Source organism: Pinus tabuliformis, chromosome Q (genome assembly GCF_031772625.1).
Source record: "Pinus tabuliformis cultivar Carrire ecotype Pingquan chromosome Q, CPIR1, whole genome shotgun sequence".
NCBI lineage: Eukaryota > Viridiplantae > Streptophyta > Pinopsida > Pinales > Pinaceae > Pinus > Pinus tabuliformis.
In genome coordinates, this window is record NC_142296.1 from 413,906,335 (window position 1) to 413,930,468 (window position 24,134).

At 36.7% G+C, this 24,134-nt stretch overlaps 1 pseudogene; it reads left to right on the top strand.

Moving 5' to 3' along the window:
• Nucleotides 1-15,931, top strand: part of LOC149219951 (uncharacterized) — a 44,692-nt pseudogene extending 28,761 nt beyond the window's left edge.
• Nucleotides 15,932-24,134: the final 8,203 nt, after the last annotated feature.

The following is a 24,134-nucleotide window of genomic DNA, read 5'->3' on the forward strand; positions in this document are numbered from 1 at the left end:
TATTCAAACACCAAAGTTATGTATAAATACAGGAAGACTTTTCCTCATTTGGAATCACTCATCTCATCACATCTCTCTCTCTCTACAACGCAGAAAAGGGTCTCTCCCTCATTTTTTGAAGCCGAAAGCTGCCCAAAGTGAAGCTGCAACTGCAGAAGTAAATATTGACCTACGTGGACTAGAAGATCTCATCATTTGAACTGCATTGTAGGTCCATTTAAACCTCCTCTAAAAGCTGCAACTTTTGGTGGTGGAATCAAGTCAATTTGACGGACGGTTTGCAAGATATCTACTGCCCTAGTTTGAAGTTGGAAGCTGCCAAAACTGAAGTTGCAACTGCAGAAGTAAAGATTGACTTACGTAGACTATAATATCTCCTCACCTGAACTACACTGTAGGTTCATTTTCACCTCCTCTGAAAGCCGCAATCTTTGGTGGTGGAATCAAGTCAATCCGACAAACAGTTTGCAAGATATCGACTGCCCTAGTTTGAAGTCGGAAGCTGCCAAAACTGAAGCTGCAACTGCAGAAGTAAAGATTGACTTTTGTGGACTAGAAGATCTCCTCATCTGAACTGCACTATATGTTCATTTGAACCTCCTCTGGAAGCCGCAACTTTTGGTGGTGGAATCAAGTCAATTCGATAGACAGTTTTCAAGATATCGACTGCCCTAGTTAGAAGCTAGAAGCTGCCACAACTGAAGCTACAACTGTATAAATAAAGATTGACCTACGTGGACTAGAAGATCTCCTCATCTGAACTGCGCTATAGGTTCATCTGAACCTCCTCTGGAAGCTGCAACTTTTGGTGGTGGAATCAAGCCGATCCGATGGTCGGTTTGTGTGATATTGTCTACCCTAGTTTGATGATGAAGCCGCTAATGTTGATGCTGCTGATCTAAGGTTTGCTACTACTGATATGAAACAGATTTATTGTACTATTTCTCTCTATTGAATTATTGAAGATAAAAAAATATTTGATCAAAGGGTTTCCCCACACATTGTGGGGTTTGTCCCTGGCTAGTTGCCACATCTTGTGTCTCTTGTCTTGGCTTGTTTTTTGTCGATTGTTTAATGTTCTATTTGCAATTTACTTTATGTACATGTGATTGCTAATCTGTGGAATATAATAATAAAAAGAAGTAAACTATTATAAGCATAGAACATACCGTAGCTTAACATGGTATCAGAGTTGAGTTGAAGACAAAGCCTGAGCAAGAGCAAGAGCAATCACCGAAGATAAGATTGGCAAGGCTATCCTAAAAGAACGATGGGGTCCTCAACACTCTGTCCTACCAAAGACAAGCTCCGTGAGAAAGCTGGTCTATCGATCTAACCCTTGAGGATCAAGGAGTGTTGGATCATGTGAGAGGCAATATTGTTGAGCCTTCATCAAATGTACCTCTTGCTGCTAGGAACAAATGGAAGAACGGAGAAATTAAAGCGAAGAAGATCATCCAGGACTCTATCGACAAGAGCTTCGTGGCCTACATCTCTGAACTAGACACCTCCAAGGAAATCTATGATAGACTGGTGAGCTTATTTAAACTTAATGATGTAAATCAAGTTTTGTTTCTTAGAAATAAGCCGAGGGAAATCAAGAAGGGTAAAGATGAGAGTATGCAAGCATACTTCTTAAGAATCATTGAGATTAAGAACGATCTCCTATCTATTGGGGAGACTATTACTGACAGAGAAATGACACTCACAACTCTTGGACGATTACTGTTATGAAATCAGCTCACGAAAAGATAAAAAAGATAGATCAACGCCTTAGAATTCAGCCTCTTTGAGGGGGAAACCTCCTTTACATTACATAAATGAACAATTCTTCGATGATTCAAATGAAAAAACCTCCTTTCTATATATAGGAGTCTAAGGAGTACAATATAACCAAGCAAACCTAACAATAACAATATAAAGCCACAAAAATAACAATAGAGGGATTCTATGGGGCACAGTAATAACAATATGGGGACAATAGGGGCACAACATTATTAATAAGGGATACAACTACAATAGTAATTGGGTAATCACTAGTATTATAGGGACCCAACATGCCCCTCTCCTTCAAAAAAGTGTTGTCCTCAACGCTTGAGTAGTTATGGATGCTTCTGTATAAAATTCTCATCCTCCCATGTGGAATCTTCAGCAGATAAGTTCTTCCACTTGATAAGATACTCCGAAATTGATCAATTTCGTAGTTTTCGAGTTCTTTTTTTTGTGACTGCTTCTAGTTCCAATATAATTTTTCCTTCCTCGTCAAGTTCTGGCAATATTGTTTGAACTGGGAACTTGTCGCTTATAACCTTCTTTAAACATGAAACATGGAAAACTTGGTGCAATCGAGAAGCTATAGGAAGCTCCAATTTGTATGCCATAGTACCAATCTTTTGCCACACCTTGTACGGACCATAATACTTTGGTGATAATTTATTATCCTTCCTAGCTTGCTTGATGGACATTTGCTTATATGGTTGTAGCCGTAGGAATACCCAATCACCTACATCGAAACTTCTTTCGTTGCGATGTTGATCTGCCTGTTGTTTCATTCTATTATGTGGCAACACAAGGTTATCCTTTAAGGAGGACTTGTTGTTGATGTTCGATGTGATGTTCCACTACTTGAACCTTAGAATTTTATCTTAAATATGATGTGATGGATGGTGGCTGATATCCATAAAGTGCCATAAATGGGGTCATTTTTGCTGCTGTATGGAAGGACATGTTATACCACCATTCAGCCAGAGGTAACCATTTGACCCATTGTGTCTGTTTATTAGATACAAAGCAACGAATATATCCTTCCAAACATTTGTTTACTATCTTAGTTTTCCCATCAGATTGAGGATGATAAGATAAGCTATGAGCTAACTGAGTACCAAGGCAAGAAAATAATTATGTCCAAAAATTTCCAGTGAAAATGGGATCTCTATCACTTACAATAATCTTTGGGTTCCATGTAGCTTTTGAATTGTTTCCATAAATGTGGTAGAAACTGTACTGGCTTTAAATGGATGTGATAATGCACAAAAGTGTGCATACTTGGTAAGTCTATCAACTACCACCATGATGACACTCTTTCCCTCAGACTTGGGTACACCTGTGATAAAATCCATTGAAACCTCCTCCCAATATTGGATTGGAATGGATAAAGGTTGTAATAGACCCGGTGTCTTAATTGTTTCAACTTTATTTTGTTGGCAAACCAAACATTTCGCCACAAACTTTTGAATATTTGATTTAAGGCCATCCCAAAAAAATTCCTTCTTAACCTTGTGGTAAGTTTTTAAAAATCCTAAGTGCCCTCCTAAGGGAGAAGTGTGCAATTCCATAAGAATCTTTTGTTTTAGTTGGGAATTCTTATGGAGGTATAAGAGATCTTTGTACCATAACGAATCATTTTTCTAGCTAAATGTATCAGATGTACCGGAATCGTGTTGTAACTTTTGAATAAGTGCCCACACTTGTTTGTCATTCTTCCATTCCTCCCTTGCTTCGTTTATCCAATCTGGTTGGATAATAGAAATGGTGCACAACAATGCTTCCACATCCTCATCCTTTCTTGAGAGTGCATCTGCCACCACATTTTGCTTCCCCTTTTTGTATATGATTTCAAAGTCATAACTCAACATCTTTGTGACCCACTTTTGTTGCTCTTCAGAAGATAATCTTTGTTCTAAAAAGTATTTAAGGCTATCATGATCCATTTTTACCTTGGAGTGTCTTCCCATTAGGTAGGGTCTCAATTTCTTAAGTGCATGGAGTATTGCCAACATTTCCTTCTCATAAATAGTTTTGTGTAAAAACTTTCCCTTTATTGGACAATTTTCAAAAGCAATGGATCTTTCATCTTGCATTAAAACAACACCAATTCCATTTCCTGAAGCATCACATTCCACAATAAAGGTTTTTGTGAAGTCCGGTGTATCTAAGACCGGTGCTTGGCACATTGCCTCTTTAACATGTTCGAAGGCCTTTGTTGCTTCTAGAGTCCATGAAAATGCATCTTTCTTCAATAATGTTGTTAGAGGTGCTACTATTCTCCCATAATTCTTAAAAAACTTGTGATAATACCATATCAACTCGAGAAATCCTTGCAGATGCTTTATGGATGTGGGGGTTTTTCATTCCTTAATGGCTTTAATTTTTCTAGGGTCTACCTTAACTCCTTCATGAGATACAATATGACCTAGATATTCCACCTCTTGTACTCCAAAGAAACATTTGGATCTTTTTGCATATAATTGTTTCTCCTCCAATAGTTGTAGCACCCTGTCAACATGTTCAACATGATCCTTCCAAGACTTGCTGTAGATTAGTATATCATCAAAAAATACTAACACAAATTTTCTAAGGAATGGTTTGAAAATGGAATTCATCAAAGCTTGAAATGTTGAAGGTGCATTGGTAAGGCCAAAAGGCATGACCAGAAATTCATAATGACCCTCATGAGTTCTAAATGTTGTTTTTAGAATGTCTTCAGTCTTCATTCCGATTTGATGATATCCTGAATGAAGATCCAACATGGTGAAGTAAATTGATCCATGAAATTCATCTAGTAATTCATCAATGACAGGAATGGGAAAATTATCTTTAATAGTGAGCTTGTTGAGCTCCCTATAATCCAGACACATGCACCATGATCCATACTTCTTATGCACCAATACTACTACAGCAGAGAAATAACTTTGACTCGGTTGAATTATACCAGCCGCTAGCATTTCTACAACCATACATTCAATTTCACTCTTTTGGGCATAAGGATATCTGTACGGCCTGATGTTTAGAGGAACACTTCCTAGAATCAGATGAATAGCATGATCATGATCACGAATAGGTGGGAGACCTTTGGGACTCTTAAATACCTCCAAGACTTTTTGGAGATTTGGAGAAATAGATGGTTCCAATGTGGAAACATCTAGCTAACATAATTGTGCAATTACACCTCTTTGTTCCTCTTTTAGAAGCTTTGTCATACTGTTAGAGCTAATTATCTTTCCTGGTTTCCCTGCAATACCCCTTAATTCCACTTCCTTTCCTTCCATGGAAAATTTCATGAAAAGTTCTTGAAAATTAAAAGCTATTGTACCCAAGGATTGTAGCCATTGGACTCCTAGTACAACATCAGCACCTCCCATTGGAATGGAAAGCATTGGGCTAGTCAATACATATTCTCCCATGGATAGCTTGATATTATGGCAATTTCCGGAGTAATTTATTGTTCCTCCATTTGCAACCATCACTTGACACTTTGGTTCTGGATATAAGAAGCAATTCAATTCTTTTGCTACCTTACAATGAATAAAATTGCGGGTACTTCCTGAATCAATCAACACTATTACCTTTTTCTTCTTGATTTGTCCTTCTATCTTGATGGTTTGAGGAGTGGTAATTCCTGCCAATGCATTACAAGATATGGTTAGATCCATTTCTTCTTTATCTAGGCTTTTTTCCTGGAGTATATCCTCTTCTTTTGACCTTTCTTTCTCCTTTTCTTCTTCCTCTTCACAATCTATGTAGAATAATTTCTTCTCAGCACACTTATGAACTTTAGTGTATTTGCTATCACAACTGTAACAAAGCCCTTTTGCTCTTTTTTCTTCCAATTGTTGTGGTATCAACCTTATAGGTTGTGGAAGACTAGGGGCAACAACACTTCCATCTTTATAGTTGTCAGTGGTATGCTTCCTGGTTGCCATAATTTTGCTTTCCATTTTTCTTGCTAACCTGAATGCCTTCTCTAATGAATCAGGTTCCCAAAGGCAAACATCATGTTTGATATTATCCTTTAAAGTCCCTATGAACACATCAATCCTATGCTCCTCCGGAATATTTTTTTTACCCTTATGTTCAATTTTTGAAACTCCTCAATGTGCTCCATTATTGAACCCTTTTGTTTGAGACATATCAATTGGCTAAAAAAAAGTGTTGCTTTTTGTATCCTCATAATGTGCTGTCAATTCTTCTGTAAAAATTGCCCAAGTGATAATTTGTTTACAAGAGAAAAGCCATTGATACCATACAAACTGATTTGGTTCCAAATATAAAGTTGCAACACGTACCTTTTGTATGTTTTGCACATTATTGAAATCGAAAAATTGCTCCATTTGTAATATCCATGTTGCGGGATCCTTGCCATCAAACTTCCTCATATCGATTTTTGGAATATGGTGGGTCTTCAATCCCACATTAGAGTCTATGAAATCATGATTAAAATTTCTTTTGTTCGCATCATGAGTTTCCTTTACTATCTTTTCACCATTAGTAAGTATTTCTTATAGAAAATTTGTCAAATCTGTCTTTAAATCTACCATGTCTGTCTTCAAATCTGCCATGTCTCTCTTCAAATCTGTCTTCAAATCTATCTTCAAATCTTCCATCTTAGCTTCCATTCCCATTATCTTAGATTCCATGCCATTTATCTTAGCTTCTGTTAGCTTTTGTGAGAGTGACATTTGTTGCACTTGGTCTTGTAATTTTGATATATCATGTAGCATTTCTTCCTCTTCTTCATGATTCATGCTAGAGCTTTCAGGTTTCTTACTAGGTGTTTGCATTTTCTTTCCTTGGGACATCCGTTACTGATAATAATTCTCTAATATGCCCTTTGAATTCCTTCAAAATAAAATTTCAAACCAAGCTTAAGCAAAAATTTAAAAAAATCTACACACCTTTTTTCACTTTGCAGGAGCTCGATATTGCCTCTGATGTATCTCTGTACTTTCCGATCATCTAGTTCTAAAATTGTGACTTGCAGTAGCCCTCTGTGCCTTCTTTCCAATGCCACCAGTCTGATCCAAATTGGATTCTCCAAGGAAGAGTTATGCGAAATCTCCACAATGACTTGATTATAGACTAGTTCAGTAGAGTGAACTTGTACGATGTGCCACGAGTCATTGTTTCTACCTTTGGCTCTGAAAAATATATACAAGAAACTACAGTCCATCCTCTTTCTGTACCTTCTTACGAAATTTCAATCCAATGCTCAGAGAGAAAGTTATGATGATTTTCCCTAGGTCACTTGTTTGGAATGTAATTTATGAGTCTGCAAAAAGACCAACTTCCTTAGATCATATCTCCATAAATATAGCACAAAAAGCTCTGAAATTCGGACTCGAGGTTCAGCGCGATGTCTTCTCAAATGGGTTTTTTTAGCTTTTGAAACGTTGTAGAAAAAAAATTATAGCGAAAATGCCACAATGACCTATTTGGAGCAACGAAACCCTAGAATCCAAAGCTCCGATACCAAATGCTATGAAACCAGCTCACAAAAGGATAGAAAAGATAGATCAATGCCTTAGAATTCAGCCTCTTCGAGGGGGCAACCTCTTTTACATTACATAAATGAACAATTCTTCGATGATTCAAATGACAAAATCTCCTTTCTATATATAGGAGTCTAAGGAGTACAATATAACCCAGCCGACCTAACAATAATAATATAAAGCCACAAAAGTAACAATAGAGGGATTTTATGGGGCACAGTAATAACAATATGGGGACAATAGGGGCACAAAAATATTAATAAGGGATACAACTACAATAGTAATTGGGTAATCACTAGTATTATAGGGACCCAACAATTACCATCTGAATGGTACGTGTTTAGGACTACTCTTCTGAACAATAATGTAATTCCTGGTTTTGAGGAATTAATGGCTAGATGCATTCAAGAAGAAACAAGGGTAGAAGAGCAAGAAATGCCCATGCCTAAAGGTCCTCCTGCTGCCTTTTCTTCTCATGCTAAGAAAAGAAATAATTCCAGGACTAAATCAAAAGGAAAGGCTAGACCTAAGGGTGGAAGAAAAGGACGATGTTACATCTGCGATAAAGTAGGTCACTATGCAAGGGAGTGCCCTGATAGAAAGGACTCACACCGGGACGATGATCAAAATCCCTCTAATGGCAATCAAAGGAATAACAAATTCAATAGCAAAGGTAAGAGGAGAGCTGGGAATCAAGGAAGAGGATAACCATTCAAGAAGGTTAGAAATTCCAGGATGTATTAAATGCACCTGACCTCCAAAAGAACCTGGTGTCCATCTCGGAAATGGAAGACAAAGGCTACAAGGTAACCTTTAGTAATGGCAAGGTACGTATATGGAAAAATAATGTTAAATATGCCTTTACTCTTGGGTTTCATATTGATTCTTTATATCAGGTCGATGGAAGTCTGCTAGGTGTCATGTCTTATAACACATCTCTTCAGTCCGAACTTTGGCATCAGAGGTTTTCCCACCTTCATTATAAAGCTCTACCCGATGTAAGACAAATGGTGACAGGGATGCCCGAATTCCGAGTAGAGAAACAAGGGGTATGTGCTGAAGGAAAGCTCAAAAGGGGACCATTCCCCTCAAGCCAAAGCAATACCTCCGATGTATTACAATTGGTTCACTCAGGCATACCTGAGGCTGGCATTAAGAGGGAGACTACTACACCACATAATCCCAAGCAGAATGGTGTGGTGGAAAGGAATAACTATACAATTGTGGAAGTTATCTCTATGGGTAGATGATGTAACAATTCTTGACATGGAGGAACCCATGGATCCTATATATCCACCTAAGCCTTCCTCTTCTAGGAAGAGGCCTTCATGGCTTAGGGAGATACTTGATGATGTTGAAGGACATGCTGCACCCCGAGGAACCTTTCGTGAAAGTAAGAAACCTAACAGGTATCAGGGATACCTGACCATCATGAGCACGATCATACAAAATGAGCCTTCGTCATTCTCAGATGTCGTCAAGCATCAAGTATGGAAGGATGCTATGACCATTATGGAGAATGATGTCTGGGAAGTAGTTCCCAAACCCAGGGTAAGACAATTGTTACTTCAAAATGGCTTTACAAGATAAAGCATGCAGCAGATGGAAGTACGGAAAAGTATAAGGCTCGTTTTGTTGCTCGTGGTTTCTCTCAAAAGGAAGGTATAGACTATGATATTTGCATTTGTTTCCATATATATGACCATTCACTTGATCATAGCCATTGTGGCTTCACAAGGATGGAACCTACATCAGATGGATGTCAAGACCGTGTTCTTGCACGGTTCGATCAAAGAAGAGGTCTATGTGGAGCAACCCGAAGGATTTGAGATTTATGATTGAAAATCTCATGTATGCAGGTTGAAGAAGGCTCTTTATGGGTTGAAGCAAGCACCCCGAGCATGGTATGAGAGGATTGATAGCTACTTAATGAAGCTGGGATTCACTAGGAGTGAAGCCAATCCTAACCTTTACCTTAAGGTTGAAGATGACAAGCCTCTCATACTGATGTTGTATATGGATGACCTCTTTCTAACAGGTGCATACCCTCTCATTCACAAATGTAAGAGGGAGTTGGCTTCTGACTTTGAAATGAAGAACCAAGGACTTGAAGTGTGGTAGAAGCTAAGGAAAATTTTCCTATCTCAAGGAAAATATGTGGTGAAGATTCTGAAAAGATTTGGTATGATGGACTGCAAGCCTGTGACTACCTCGAGGATCTTAACTTTTAGAAGTTATATGGTAGTGATGTCGAACTAGATTTGGGAAATGCCTCTGAGTTTCATAAACTCATTCGCATTGATGTTCTTGGTGAACCTTTGTCTGAACATATGTTTTGTAGTTAGCATTGTGAGCTCATACTTAGTTGAGCCTCATTGGATTGATGCCAAGAATCTTGAGATATCTTCGTGGCACAATTACTAATGGGTTAAGATACACTACTGAAGATGTGAGACTACTTGGATATACTGATGCTGATTGGGCAGGAAGTGTGGTGGACTGTAAGAGCACTTCTAGGTGCTGTTTCACCTTGGGATCTGCTTCGATATCCTGGATGAGTAGGAATCAGAAATTGGTGGCTTTGAGCACCACCGAAGCGAAATATTTTGCTGCTAACATGGCCTCCTGTGAGCCAGTCTGGCTGCAAAATCTTTTTAGTGAGCTGTTTGGATTTACATTGGATACCATTTTGATTCTCTGTAACAACCAGAGGTGGGATTTGATTCTTGAGGAATCCTGTATTCGTTTATTGCTCTAACAGATAGACATCATCTAGGATATGGTAAGTCGATGAGCAAGGAGGCTCCATCGCATTAAGATGATGTACAGGTCGATACACCTTGTCAAAGCCTTGAGGAAAGATCTAATATGTGATTTTCCCAAATGACTTGGAGTCGTCAAGAAACCCTTGTACAAGGGTCCTACATGTTCAATACATTGAGCTCTATGAGCTCTGAGGGCTTGCGGTTATTACTGGAGCAACCTCCCACAGGGTGACTCACCCTCCCCTGGTGGTGTGCACTGGAACAAGATGATTCACTCTCTTGTGGGACAATATGATTCACTCTCTTTTGGAATAGGATGATTCGCTCTCCTGTGTATCAAGATGATTAGTTCTCCTATGAGGCCTGGATTGATGCGTTCTCCATGGCGATTGTAGCGGCATTGATGTGTTCTCTTGTGAGGCCTAGATTGATGTGTTCTCCATGGTGATTGTAGCAGGATTGATGTGTTCTCCTCTGAGGCCTGGATTGATGTGTTCTCCATGGCGATTGTAGCAGGATTGATGTGTTCTCCATGGTGATAGTAGCAGGATTGATGTGTTCTCCTGTGAGGACAGGATTGATTATTTCTCTTGTCTAGGCATCCTACCCATGTAGTTTGGGACTCATGGGAAGTACCTCTCATCTGATCAATGAGCAAGGAAATGAAGTTAGGGACCATAGTAGTACCGATGGATGCATCGTTGTATCTACCGTACTCCCTACACTGGATGGCCTCCATTGATCTGGGATCAATGATACTGGTCTGGGACTAGTGGTAGGAGTTGTACCATACTATGACACTGACTTCGGGTCGGTTGAGACTGGTCTGGGACCAGTGGTACATACTCTGAGACCGACTTCGTGTTAGTACAGTACTAGTCTGGGACCAGTGAGAGTGGTACATACTGTGACGCTGACTTCAGGTTAGTTGAGACTAGTTTGGGACTAGTGGTACACTCTCTGATACTGCGATACTAGTCTAGGACAAGTGGTAGGAGTGGTACTTAATATGAAGTTGACTTCGAGTTGGTTGAGACTGGTCTGGGACCAGTGGTACGCACTCTGAGACTGACTTTGAGTCAGTGGAGGATGATATTGGTCTGGGACCAATGGAGTTGTACTCACTATGATGTTGACTTTGAGTTGGTTGAGACTGGTTTGGGACTAGTGATACATACTCTGAGACTGAATTTGAATCAATATGATACATCCTCGATCATTTCTTCTTCTTCATAATTCGGACAAAAGCATAGCAGAACAGAGAAATGCAAGAGTAGAGCAGAACAGATCAGAACAATACAGATCAGTACAGGGCAGTACAAGACAAAGCAGAATAGGCCGAATAGAGGAGAGTAGGGCAAGGGTCAGGCTGTACAGGGTAGTGCATTTGATGGAGGAAGAGTAGCGACCGACAGACAAATTGTAGACGAAGTTCTCCCTAGTTGAGAGGGAGTGTTAAAATTGGAAACTAGGGAAAAACTTCATGTGGGTCATCTTATTCATGGATGATAATATTTTTATTAGATTCCTCTCATCGAGAGGTGTAGGAATCATATAAGGATCATCCGATTCCGATAAGTATTCATGGAGATATGAATTTATTTTGATTATGGAATTATTATCAAGTCAACCTACAACTCATGTAGGCTCAAAAGCCCAACAGTCGCATCTATTCAAACCCCAACGTTGTGTATAAATATAGGAGGACTTTTCCTCATTTTGACTCACTCATCTCATCACATCTCTCTCTCTCTCTACTGCGCAGAAAAGGGTCTCTCCCTCACACATTTGAAGTTGGAAGCTGCCGAAAGTGAAGCTACAACTGTAGAAGTAAATCTTGACCTGCGTGGACTAGAATATCTCCTCATCTGAACTGCACTATAGGTTCATCTAAACCTCCTCTGAAAGCCGCAACTTTTGGTGGTGGAATCAAGTCAATCCGACAAACGGTTTGCAAGATATCGACTGCCCTAGTTTGAAGCCGGAAGCTGCCGAAAATGAAGCTGCAACTGTAGAAGTAAAGATTGACTTGCATGGACTAGAAGATCTCCTCATCTGAACTGCACCATAGGTTCTTCTGAACCTCCTCTGGAAGCCGCAACTTTTTGTGGTGGAATCAAGTCAATCTAACAGACGGTTTGCAAGATATTGACTACCCTAGTTTGAAGCCAGAAGCTGCCGAAACTGAAGCTGCAACTGCAAAAGTAAAGATTGACCTGCGTGGACTAGAATATTTCCTCATCTAAACTGCACTATAGGTTCATCTGAACCTCCTCTGGAAGTGACAACTTTTGGTGGTGGAATCAAGCTGATCCGATGGTCGGTTTGTGAGATATTGTTTGCCCTAGTTTGATGAAGAAACCGCTAATGCTGATGCTACTGATCTAGGGTTTGCTACTACTGATATGAAATAGATTTATTGTACTATTTCTCCTTGCTGAATTATTGAAGATAAAAGAAGATTTGATCAAAGGGTTTCCCCACCCATTGTGGGGCTTGTCGCTGGCTAGTCACCACATCTTGTGTCTCTTGTTTGGCTTGTTTTCTATCGATCGTTTAATGTTCTATCTACACTTTACTTTATGTACATGTGATTGCTAATCTGTGGAATATAATAAGAAAAAGAAGTAAACTATTATAAGCATAGAACATACCATAACTTAACATTGCTATTATTGAGATGTCACAAGTTTGAGGTTAGAATCCATGGTTGAGCCAACACAAAGGAAAGTACATAGAAAAATAATATAATAATAATATGTTGGATTTAAAATTATAAATAATAATAATAATAAATATTACACATTATAAAAAAAATATTTTAATATACATAATTAAGTAAGTAATATGGAGGTGTGTTTAAAATATACTTAAAAACAAAAGAAAATAATACAAAAAATTCATAAATAAAATATTTTAATGCTTATGTCAGCTATGTATATATTATATATGGTTTTAAAAATTGAAAAAAAATTATGGTAAAATTATTATAGTTTCACTTGTTTTTAGTTTTAATTTTTAATTAATTTTGTCTCAAAATCAACAAAAAGTTATTATAGTTACAAGTTTAAGTTGTGTAACATTGAAATGTGGCTAAAATATATTAATAACAACTATAATATATTTATATCAACTATGTATATATTATATATGATTTAAAAAATAAAAGAATTATTATGGTAAAAGCATTTTAGGGAGTCTTATTGTTATACATATTGATTTGTTTTTAGGTATACTTTTAGTCAATTTTGTCTAAAAACAAACGAAGATTAGTTAGAGTGGTAAGTATAAGTTTTTGTAGTCTACACAATCTAAGTGACCAACGACAATTTCAAGTTGTTGAATCCATTTTTGTTTTAAAAAATGCAATTTATTTGTTTTTAGGTACATTTTTTAGTCAATTGTCTAAAAACCAGCAACTATTTGTTAGAGTTGTGACCAAAGAGATTTTCAAGTTGTTGAATCCATTTATACATTAAAAAATGAAACTATATATATATATATATATATATATATATATATATATATATATAAAGCAACCATGAATCTAGAAAGGATCAATAGTATCAAAGTATAAATATTTTTTTTGAATTTAAAATATGTTTGCAATTTAAGAAATTTGATCTCTTTTGGCTCTTGCTACATCTGTGGTTAAGATGGATCTATACTAGTTTACTAGCACTCCAACACATCTTCCATATTGATTTGATATTTTAATGTATAGGCTATTTAAACATTTTAGTTTGGTCAAACTACATAAAAATAAAAACAAAAAAAATAATTAAAATTAAATTAAAAAATAAAATTATTAATTATAATTAATAATTAATAATTATTATAGTTATTAATTATTGATAATTAAACTAGCCTAGATCCTTAGATGGACCAATTTTTTTGAGGTGTAAACATTTTCTCAAAATTTACACTCATAGAAGAGATTTACACCTTGAGATTTGATCCATCTAGACTCATCAAGAATTAAAATGACTCTGAGCTAATATAATAAACATATTTTTAAAATTTAAATATTATAAATTTTTTAAAGTATCCATAATCATAAACATACAAATCTTTAAATATTCTTAATTTCTTATCAATATATTTTTTTATTATAAAAACAATATCACATAAACTTTTTGATAGTAGTACAATATCAATACGAGGAAGAAAAATGATAGCTATATCAATATTATTTAAACAATCATATATATATATGATTAGTAATTTTTATATTACAATAACTTATTCTAAATCATTCAATAATTTGAATAAATTTATTTTAATAACTTTTAATTATTAAGTTCAAAATATATATTATTTTTTTCTTTTCATTTAAATCATAATTTCTTTAAAATTGACTACATTTATTAGATTGGTTTCACTATTACACTAAATACAACTATTTCATAAATACTATTAACAAATAATTATAAACAACAATTATAACAGGTCTCCCTTAACATCAAAGGTGGTCATGGATGTTCGGAAAGAGATAATGACATATTCGAATCAAGCATTGTTTACGCCTTTATTTGGATCAGCAATAAGCATTTTATTTGTGGAAATTTCCGTATATGCCATTTGATCATCAGCATGCCAGATAAGACGGTGTATGTGTTAAAATATGCCGCAGTCAATTGAACACAGAGGGATACTTTGTCACACTGGTGTCACCGATAGTGGGGATACTTACTGAGGCGGTATTTTATTGATTGCCACTTAATAGAAAAATACAAGTAATCCTATTTGTATAGTCCGCATGACGAGATAATTCCTTTGTATTTGAGAAGCATCTTATCAATCTCACAGCTTATCGCTATCACTACACGCTGAGTCATCTGTATATGTTTGTTTGTTTTCATTATCTGTATGTTCGATATTTAGTTACTCCTTCTGGAGCATGGCTTGTTTTCATGGTGCATGGCTTGTTTTCATGGCTCTATGTTCGTTCCTGGTGTTTTTTGCTTCTTCTTCTGAAATTGAATTTTCATTGATTTTAGATTCAATTACGCTGGTACATGGCTTCATAACCTGCCTTCGTTCATGTTAACTGAACTGAAATTTTGCTTCAATGATTTTATTGTGCATGTCTTACAAAATTCTTCCATAGTTTACAATGGCGTCGTCAATAGAAATGAGGTTACACAACAAGGTACAAGATGCTAAACAAGAAGCAAAGGCAGAACAGAGAGGCCTCCCTATCAAGTTTTGGAATCACTTCGTCGGCTCTTATCCACCAAGACAAGAATTGTAGCAGTAGCCCATGTTTCCAACGTGTTGGGAGAGATCCTTGATTTGGAAAGAGTGGTTAAATTTGTTCGGGATGAGATGGGTTGCAAGAGAGCCATAGTGATTGCAGATGGAGTAGCCCTTGCTCGTCATCGTGCAATCGACGTAGCAAAATGGCGTGTGGACTGGTATGCCTTTAGCACTTATAAGGTATGTGGCCCTAACATGGCTGTTTTGTTTTGTTTGGTACCTATGATGTTTTCAATGAAATCAAGGATGAAATGGCCAACTTTTATTTCATTCCTAATCATCATTTCAGTAGTATATTTAGCCCAAAGTCATGGGGTTTGCCCTGGAATTTACCCTTTCCATTATACCTACAACATTTGACAAAAGAAGAAGAGTTGGCCTTAACTTTGGGTACAAATGGGGAACAGCAGAGTGACTTCAGTGAAGGAAGTTGAGACTTCACTTTGTGCTCTGGAAGTAGGTAGTTTTTCTAAGTTTTCTAGAGAGCTCATTGAAGTTGCATTCCTAATCGCTAAGTTATTAAAGGAAATTATACAAATGATTTTAATTAATTATCTAAAGGAAACTATACAAATGATGTTGATCATCTATCTTAAGCTTATAAGAGATATGAGGTTTCATTCAATGAAGTTTTCATGAGTTTATGGTTTATTAAACAGTACCTCAATTTGATTATATATTGGAAAATACCTCTAAAAATCACATTATTTAACCCCCTACCAATATAAACCCAATACACCTCACCATATATTATACACGTATCCATTTTTTCATTAACATTTTTTACCTTTTCATATTTTTCATTAATTTTGAGCTCCAATTTTTTATAAATATCAATATAAAAATACTTTACCCCTATATATCCCCAATATATTAAGTCAATTTTTCCTCAATATATATCTCCCAATATCCACTCATGTGATATGGTATTGTTCCCATTAAACCTCTGTAATAACAAATTTCTTAAAACTTACCCATAAAAATGTAGAATACAAGGTTCTCACTATAAGTTTTGTCCACATGAATAAGAAATCCTCAGATATTTCCCAAGCTCTTTACTAAAATATATTTCGTTTGGGATTGGTCATATGTATACTCACAGGCTCAAATCAGCTTTATTCACCAACAATGTGAATGAAGGGGTAGTGAGAATTTCAATGATCCATTACAATACTCCATTACAATACTCCTTCAGAGGTCACATATTTCATATTTGTTTTAATGATATTTTGTGAATATCAAGCAAGTAAATATGTGCAAGGAACAGTATTGGGCATCGTATCAAGGGCCATCACTCTGCTCTGAGATCAGATGCTCGTTTGAATTTTGATTGAAAAACTTGCACTTCTTTTCTAAAAAAAGGTTTAATACAGATGCATCAACTGTGATATTTGTTACAAAGTTGTTGTCTACATTGTGCAATTTAAATATTTACAGTTATCCACAAACTACGTTTGCTGCCATTATGTGGCACGGTGTTACAGGTTTTTTAAGTACACCAGGACAATTTTTCTTCCACCACATTATATTAATATTTAATTTCCTATAAAGATTGTTTACAAGGGAAAAACATCTATAAATATGTATGCCGGTTCTGTATTAGGTGTCAAATTTTACAATTTTTTTTTTTCCTTTGCAACTAAAGTAAACTCAAGTTAGAGTCAGCTCCAAGATGTCAGTTCTGAGATTGTGCTTAAGTTGGGTCTAGCGTGCAAATTTTATGGTTAGAGTCAGCTAGTCAGTTCTGAGATTGTGCTTAATTTATTAAGGTAGAAGTTTTATGTCAGTTTGAATTGTGCTTTTTCTTTGCAAAATGGGATAGTTTAATTTATTAAAGGTGAATTTTATCTTTAATTTTTTTTAATGAAGTTTGAACTACAATTTTATAGGAACTAAATTTCACATAAATTAATGAATTTATAACTCATAAATGTCATAACCTATTAATTAATGTGCACTATAAATCTATTTTGAAATATAATTTCCAAAATTTTGAATGGATTATCAATAATTATTAGATGAACAGTATATTATTGTTAATCTCACTTTCATGTGATGAAAACAATTCTAAGTCCAAAACAATTAAATTAATTAAAATCAAGAAAGTTGGATTGCATTATGAGAGGAATACAGTAAAGCTGAGGCCTTTCCACCAAAAAAATAGTAAAGCTGAGGCCTTTTCTGCCATTTCTGTCTCTGTTGTTTTTTTATATGTGTTAATTTTGTTTAATACTCTACAAGTGGTATCATAGGCATGATGATTGTGTGTTGTGTTAGAGTATTGGCTTACATTCCTATTGTAAGTAGTGTGGAGAAGAAACTATCTGGCATGCACTTGGTGGAGGCTAATTCTAAATATTGAGCTCGGCACATTGAAGTAGACCGAATGAGTTGAAGAGCAAAGGGTTGTTGAACAACATGTGAAGATTTTGGAGTGTTTGAAAGTTTGGAGTTGTGCGAATTGTGGAGTGGAAAAGACCACTTCCTGTAGTAAGTAGTCATGGAATTTTGTGTGGAGAGAATGGCCAGGACTGTGGGAGCACCCAGATACAATCGTTGAGATCCATATCCTCTGCGTACAATAGGAAGATTCCTTGAGGGAAGAAAATATATACATTGAATAAATTCAGGTTTGGAGGTTGTGTTGAGATAGTCCATTGAAGATGTTGTGATCATGCAAAGTTATCAGATAAATCTAAGGACATCATGGAACTCATTGCCAAAGTCGGGTGATATAGTTCCTGTTAACTTATTTTTGTAAAGAAACAAAGTATGGAGATTCTTGAGACCCCCCAATTCTTTTGGTATGCTGCCATCGAGATTAGCATAGGCTAGACCTAAGTATTCAAGCTTTGTCAGATTCCCTTTCTCTGCAGTAAGGCCACCATTGAATTTATTGTATCTGAGAATCAATTGCTCCAGCAATGGCAGCTAGCCGATTTTAAGCAGAATTTGGCTAGTCAGATTATTTCCCGATAGGCCTAGAAATATCAAGCCTAAAATCCCCTTGAACGACTTGGGAATACTGCCCTCAAAGTAGCTTCCTCTCAAATCCAAATACCCCAGCTTCGAAAGCCCACCGAGATCCTGTAGCAGCTTTCCCGTGAAATTGTTGTTGTATGCCGAAATATTGACGAGTCCCTGCGCTTGACCCAAACCGCTCAGAAAACCGCCGACAAAGAAATTGTGACTTATATCAGAAACCAGTAATTGGGTCAAATTCGCTATCGAATCTGACAACGCTGTGGAAAATTTATTGCAACAGATCTTTAAGCTTCGAAGCTCTGTAAGCAACTGAATATCATCGGAAATATGACCAGTCAAATTCATATTAGAAATATCGAGTTCAGTAACTCTTCTATAGGCGTTGCAGGCGACCCCAGTCCAGTGGCAATGCTTGCCATTATTTTCATGCCAATCGTTTAGATGGCCTATGGGATTTATCACACAAGATTTGATTGCTAGTAGTTCCTTTCCATCGGTAGACATTAAAGCATTATCAGACGTTAAAGCATTTATCAATTTATTATAACATAAATATTGATATTCTACAATGGGCTTTTATAATATTCAAATTTTTATGGTGATTCGGTTAGGTTTTTAAATATTCGAAAGTCTAATTGTTGGGTCCCTATAATACTAGTGATTACCCCATTACTATTGTAGTTATACCCCTTATTAATATTGTTGTGCCCCTATTTTCCCCATATTATTATTACTGTGCCCCATAGAATCCCTCTATTGTTATTTTTGTGGCTTTATATTATTATTGTTAGGTCCGCTGGGTTATATTGTGACTCCTTAGACTCCTATATATAGAAAGGAGGTTTTGTCATTTGAATCATCCAAGAATTGTTCATTTATGTAATGTAAAGGAGGTTGCCCCTCGAAGAGGCTGAATTCTAAGGCGTTGATCTATCTTTTCTATCTTTTTCTTGAGCTGGTTACATAACATTTGGTATCAGAGGCTTTGGATTCTAGGGTTTCGCTGCTCCAAACAGGTCATCGTGGCATTTTCGCTATAACTTTTTTTTCTGCAACGTTTCAGAAGTTGAAAAAAAAAACCCATTTGAGAAGACATCGCATTAAATCTCAGGTCCGAATTTCAGAGCTTTTTGCGCTATATTTGCGGAGATATGATCTGAGGAAGTTGGGCTTTTTGCAGACTCCTGAATTACATTCCAAACAGGTGACCTGGGGAAAATCGTCATAACTTTTTCTCTGAGCATTGGATTGAAATTTCGTAAGAAGGTGCAGAAAGAGGACGGACTGTAGTTTCTTCTATATATTTTTCAGAGCTAAAGGTTGAAACAGTGACTCGTGGCACGTCGTACAAGTTCGCTCTACTAAACTAGTCTATAATCTGGTCACTGTGGGAGATTTCGCATAACTCTTCCTTGGAGAATCCAATTTGGATCAGACTGGTGGCATTGGAAAGAGGACACAGAGGGCTACCACAGATCGAAATTTCAAAACTGGATGATCCGAAATTACAGAGATACATCAGATTCAATATCAAGCTCCTACAAAGTGAAAAAAGGTCTGTAGTTTTTTTAAATTTTTGCATAAGATTGGTTTGAAAAATTAGTTCGAAGGAATTCAAAGGGCATAGTAAAGCATTATTATTGGTAATTGATGCCCCGAGGAAAGAAAATGCAAACACCTAGTAAGCAACCTGAAAGCTCTAGCATGACCCATGAAGAAGAGGAAGAAATGCAACATGATATATCAAAATTACGAGACCAAGTGCAACAATTGTCACTTGCACAAAAAGGAACAAAATCTAAGATGGATGGTTTAAAGAAAGATGTAGAAGCTAAGATGGATGGTTTAAAGAAAGGTGTAGAAGCTAAGATGGATGATTTGAAGATAGATTTGAAGACAGACATGGACGAATTGAAGATAAATATGAATAATTTGCTACAAGAAATGGTCACTAACGGTGAAAGGGTAGTAAAGGGAACTCATGATGACAACAAAAGAAATGTTAATCATGATTCCATAGACTCTAATGTTGGATCGAAGACCCACCATATTCCAAAAATCGATATGAGGAAGTTTGATGGCAAGGATCCCGCAACATGGATATTACAGATGGAGCAATTTTTCGATCTCAATAATGTGCAAAACACACAAAAGGTACGTATTGCAACTTTATATTTGGAACCAAATCAGTTTGTATGGTATCAATGGCTTTGCTCTCGTAAACAATTTATCACTTGGGCAATTTTTACGAAAGAATTGATAGCACATTATGAGGATACAAAAAGCAACACTTTTTTTAGTCAATTGATAAGTCTCAAACAAAAGGGTTCAATAATGGAGCACATTGAGGAGTTCCAAAAATTGAACATAAGGGTAAAAGATATTCCAGAGGAGCATAGGATTGATGTGTTCATAGGGTCTTTAAAGGATAATATCCAACATGATGTTCACCTTTGGGAACCTGATTCATTAGAGAAGGCATTCAGGTTAGCAAGAAAAATGGAAAGTAAAATTATGGCAACGAGGAAGCATACCACTCACAACTATAAAGACGGAAGTGTTGTTGCCCCTAGTCTTCCACAACCTATAAGGTTGACACCACAACAATTGGAAGAAAAAAGAGCAAAAGGGCTTTGTTACAGTTGTGATAGCAAATACACTAAAGGTCATAAGTGTGCTGAGAAGAAATTATTCTACATTGATTGTGAAGAGGAAGAAGAAAAGGAGCAAGAAAGGTCAAAAGAAGAGGATATACTCCAAGAACAAAGCCTAGATAAATAAGAAATGAATCCGACCATATCTTGTAATGCATTGGCAGGAATTACCACTCCTCAAACCATCAAGATAGAAGGACAAATCAAGAAGAAAAAGGTAATAGTGTTGATTGATTCAGGAAGCACCCACAATTTTATTCATTGTAAGGTAGAAAAAGAATTGAATTGCTTCCTATATCCAGCACCAGAATGTCAAGTGATGATTGCAAATGGAGGAACAATAAATTGCTCTGGAAAGTGCCATAATATCAAGCTATCCATGGGAGAATATGTATTGACTAGCCCAATGCTTTCCATTCCAATGGGAGGTGCTGATGTTGTACTAGGAGTCGAATGGCTACAATCCTTGGGTACAATAGCTTTTAATTTTCAAGAACTTTTCATCAAATTTTCTGTGGAAGGAAAGGAAGTTGAATTAAGGGGTATTGCAGGGAAACCAGGAAAGATAATCAGCTCTAATGGTATGACAAAGCTTCTAAAAAAGGAACAAGGAGGTGTAATTGCACAATTATGTTCGCTAGATGTTTCCACATCGGAATCATCTATTTCTCCAGATCTACAAAAAGTCCTGGACAATCATTCCAAGGTATTTGAGACTCCCAAAGGTCTCCCACCTATGCGTGATCATGATCATGCTATTCATCTGATTCCAGGAAGTGTTCCTCCAAACATCAGGCCATACAGATATCCCTATGCCCAAAAGAGTGAAATTGAACGTATGGTTGCAGAAATGCTAGAGGCTGGTATAATTCAACCGAGTCAAAGTTCTTTCTCTACTCCAGTAGTATTGGTGCACAAGAAGGATGGATCATGGCGCATGTGTCCGGATTATAGGGAGCTCAACAAGCTCACTATTAAAGATAAGTTTCCCATTCCTGTCATTGATGAATTACTGGATGAATTGCATGGATCAATTTACTTCACCAAGTTGGATCTTCGTTCAGGATATCATCAAATCAGAATGAAGATTGAAGACATTCCGAAAACAGCATTTAGAACTCATGAGGGTCATTATGAATTTTTGGTCATGCCTTTTGGCCTTACCAATTCACCTTCAACATTTCAAAGTTTGATGAATTCAATTTTCAAACCATTCCTTAGAAAATTTGTGTTAGTATTTTTTGATGATATACTAATCTACAACAAGTCTTGGAAGGATCATGTTGAACATGTTGACAGGGTGCTACAACTATTGGAGGAAAAACAATTATATGCAAAAAGATCCAAATGTTTCTTTGGAGTCCAAGAGGTGGAATATCTGGGTCATATTATATCTCATGAAGGAGTTAAGGTAGACCCTAGCAAAATTAAAGCCATTAAGGAATGGAAAATCCCCACATCCATAAAGCATCCGCGAGAATTTCTCGGGTTGACGGGGTATTATCGCAAGTTTGTTAAGAATTATGGGAGAATAGCAGCACCTCTAACAACATTATTGAAGAAAGATGCATTTTCATGGACTCCGAAGCAACAAAGGCCTTCGAACATCTTAAAGAGGCAATGTGCCAAGCACCGGTCTTAGCTACACTGGACTTCACAAAAACCTTTATTGTGGAATGTGATGCTTCAGGAAATGGAATTGGTGTTGTTCTAATGCAAGATGAAAGACCCATTGCTTTTGAAAGTCGTCCAATCAAGGGAAATTTTTTACACAAAGCTATTTATGAGAAGGAAATGTTGGCAATACTCCATGCACTTAAGAAATGGCGACCCTACCTAATGGGAAGACACTTCAAGGTAAAAACGGATCATGATAGCCTTAAATACTTTTTAGAACAAAGATTATCCTCTGAAGAGCAACAAAAGTGGGTCACAAAGATGTTGGGTTATGACTTTGAAATCATCTACAAAAAAGGGAAGCAAAATGTGGTGGCAGATGCACTCTCAAGAAAGGATGAGGATGTGGAAGCATTGTTGTGTGCCATTTCTATTATCCAACCAGATTGGATAAACGAAGCAAGGGAGGAATGGAAGAATGACGAAGAAGTGTGGGCACTTATTCGAAAGTTACAACAAGATTCCAGTACGTCTGATACATTTAGCTGGCAAAATGATTCGTTATGGTACAAAGATCGCTTATACCTCTGTAAGAATTCCCAGCTAAAACAAAAGATTCTTATGGAATTGCACACTTCTCCCTTAGGAGGGCACTCAGGATTTTTAAAAACTTACCACAGGGTTAAGAAGGAATTTTTTTGGGATGGCCTTAAATCAGATATTCAAAAGTTTGTGGCGGAATGTTTGGTTTGCCAACAAAATAAAGTTGAAACAATTAAGACACCGGGTCTATTACAACCTTTATCCATTCCAAGCCAACGTTGGGAGGAGGTTTCAATGGATTTTATCACAGGTTTACCCAAGTCTGAGGGAAAGAGTGTCATCATGGTGGTAGTTGACAGACTTACCAAGTATGCACACTTTTGTGCATTATCACATCCATTTAAAGCCAGTACAGTTTCTACTGCATTTATGGAAACAATTCAAAAGCTACATGGAAACCCAAAGATTATTGTAAGTGACAGAGATCCCATTTTCACTGGAAATTTTTGGACAGAATTATTTTCTTGTCTTGGTAATCAATTAGCTCATAGCTCATCTTATCATCCTCAATCTGATGGGCAAACTGAGATAGTAAACAAATGTTTGGAAGGATATCTTCATTGCTTTGTATCTTATAAACAGACACAATGGGTCAAATGGTTGCCTCTGGCTGAATGGTGGTATAACACTTCCTTCCATACAGCAACAAAAATGACCCCATTTATGGCACTTTATGGGTATCAGCCACCATCCATCACATCATATTTAAGAGAAAATTCTAAGGTTCAAGCAGTGGAACATCACATCGAACATCAACAACAAGTCCTCCAACTCTTAAAGGATAACCTCATGTTGGCACAGAATAGAATGAAACAACAGGCAGTTCAACATCGCAGTGAAAGAAGTTTTGATGTAGGTGATTGGGTATTCCTACGGCTACAACCATATAAGCAAATGTCCCTCAAGCAAGCTAAGAAAAATAATAAATTATCACCAAAGTATTATGGTCCGTACAAGGTGTTGCAAAAGATTGGTACTATGGC